Here is a 2,500-nt window from a genome sequence, read left to right as displayed (position 1 = left end):
GTGCATTCCATACACATTATGTAGCTTGCATAGGTAAGAAAATGCCAACAGCATCTGGTGTTCCCAGGCGGTCACCCATCCAAGTACTGACCAGACCCAACGCTGCTTAACTTCGCTGATCGGACGAGAAGCGGTGCTTTCAACGTGGTATGACCGTTGGCATCTAAACACCTTCTTCAGCCCAATCTCCCTCTACGTGCACCATATCTTACCCCTCTACCTCTTTCTCTTCATGCAAATTCCATTGCCTTGCCACCCAATCACATCACATCACTGACTAAAAGTTACTCTGCAGCAATCACAACCTGCTACAGTCCTTTTCACCAACTTCCTCCTGCGTTACTCTAGAAAGAATGCCGCCGAAAACACCTTACAACAAAAACAAACACAAACACAAACACAAACACACACACACACATCACATAGAGCCATACATCTCCAGACGCATTCACACATAGGCTACAACAGCCTCTTCTTATGCCTCACTTCCCAAGGGAAGTCTACTCTGTTACTACAGGTGACTGCAGTAAAAAGAGAAACATTCCCCAGAGGATTCCTTTTCATCCCAAACAAAGCTGCTGCAAAGGGAAAAGAAAGTGCATAGATATTCATTAAGGTGTTTATCTATTGACTTGTATAGATATGCAGAAAATACCAGCGAGATCACGAGAGAAATAGTGCCCCGAGAGTGTCGAGACCATCCTGAAGGAAGCCCGTGGGGTCAAATAGGGTCTCGGTAGAAAAATAAGCCGGTCGGGTCAAATAGGGTCTCGGTAGAAAAGTTAATTTCGAAGTAGAATATATATCAGACTAACACTAGAATGGATGGATGGATGGATGGATGGATGAGGACAGGCTGAGAGAGGAAAGAGGAAAAAGGAGGCAAGAGAAGAGACGAGAAGAAGAAAGGGGGGAAATGCATAGAGGAAATTAGAACAGAACAGAATAAGAGAAGAGAAGAGAAGAAAAGAAGAGATGATATGATGAGATAAGAATAAGAAGGGGAGAAATGCATAAAGGAAAATATAATAGAAAAGAAAGAGAAAAGAATAAGACACGGAGAAATACATAGAGGAAAACAGAAGAGAAGAGAAAGGAGGAGGAGGAGGAGGAGGAGGAGGAGGAGGAGGAGGAGGAGGAGGAGGAGGAGGAGGAGGAGGAGGAGGAGGAGGAGGAAGAGGAAGAGGAGAAAGAGAGAAGAGAAGAAGAAGAAGAAGAAGAAGAAGAATGGAGGAATATGATAATAGAAAGAACAGAAAAATAATGAGAACAAGAGGGATGGTGAGGATAACGATGAGGATGAGAAAGAAAAGAAAGGGCGAGTAAAAGTAAACGAATATGAACAGTCAGCATAATTAAGCAAACGAACTATACCTTAAATGATCAAACTCTGTATACGAACTAAACACAAAGCAATCTGTACGCCCTCTTGTACGCCACGAAAAAGAGTTGAGTATTTGTTAAAAAGCTCTCTGAGAGAGAGAATCAAGGCTAAAAAGAAAAGAGGGAAAGAAGAAGAAGGAGAGAGAGAGAGAGAATCAAACCCCAAGCCCAGATGCATAGATCGCAATATCAATGTCATATTCTTCAATAACATTGTCATCATACTCAACTTTATCAACAACCAACAAAACAACTCACCGATGCCCCCACACCATACTAAATGAATTGCATTACCAATGCCGCTATACTCAGTTCAATACCAATCAACTAATTTAGTTATCAAAAATCAGTGTTGATAAAGAGTGAGAAAGAGAGAGAGAGAGAGAGAGAGAGAGAAGAGAGAGAGAGAAGAGAGAGAGGAGAGAGAGAGAGAGAGAGAGAGAGAGAGGAGAGAGAGAGAGAGAGAGAGAGAAGAGAGGAGAGAGAGAGAGAGAATCAATGCGAAAGAAAACATAAAGAAAGAGAGATAGAGAGAGAGAGAAAAAAAAGAAGAGAGAGATAGAAAGAAGGAAAGAGAGAGAGAATCAAAGCGAAAGAAAACATAAAGAAAGAGAGCGAGAGCGAGAAGAAGAGAAGAGAGAAGAAGAAAGAGAGAGGAGAGAGAGAGAAATAAAGTGAAAGAAAACATAAAGAAAGAAAGAAAGAGAGAGAGAATCAATGTGAATGAGAGAGAGAGGAAGAAAGAAGAAGAAGGAGAGAGAGAGAGAGAGAGAGAGAAAGAAGAAGAAGAAGAAGAAGAAGAAGAAGAAGAAGAAGAGAGAAGATGGAAAGAAGGAGAGAGAGAGAGAGAGTCAAAGCGAAAGAAAACTTAAAAGAGAGAGAGAAAATCAATGCGAATTTGAGATAGAGGGGAAGAAGAGAGAGAGAAAGAAAGAGAGAGAGAGAGAGAGAGAGAAAGAAGAAGAGAGATAGAGAGAGGGGGAAAAAAGAAGAAGAAGAAACAGAAGAAGAAGAAGAAGAAGAAGAAACAGAAGAACAAGAAGAAGAAGAAAAAACAGAAGAAGAAGAAGATGAAGATGAAGAAGGAGAAGGAGAAGGAGAAGGAGAAGGAGAAGGA

At 41.2% G+C, this 2,500-nt stretch overlaps 1 non-coding gene across 1 annotated transcript; it reads right to left on the bottom strand.

The window, feature by feature from the left end:
- Window positions 1-42: 42 nt before the first annotated feature.
- LOC122257504 (5S ribosomal RNA) lies at window positions 43-161 on the bottom strand. Its single transcript, XR_006223600.1, has one exon. It is a non-coding gene; the product is annotated as a 5S ribosomal RNA (ribosomal RNA).
- Between the last annotated feature and the right edge of the window lie 2,339 nt (window positions 162-2,500).

The sequence above is a fragment of the Penaeus japonicus genome, unplaced genomic scaffold (assembly GCF_977035675.1).
Source record: "Penaeus japonicus unplaced genomic scaffold, GWHDUDI00000001_assembly GWHDUDI00001460, whole genome shotgun sequence".
Lineage (NCBI taxonomy): Eukaryota > Metazoa > Arthropoda > Malacostraca > Decapoda > Penaeidae > Penaeus > Penaeus japonicus.
Note: the sequence above shows the minus strand (reverse complement) of the source record. Positions and strands in the feature narration are given on the sequence as shown.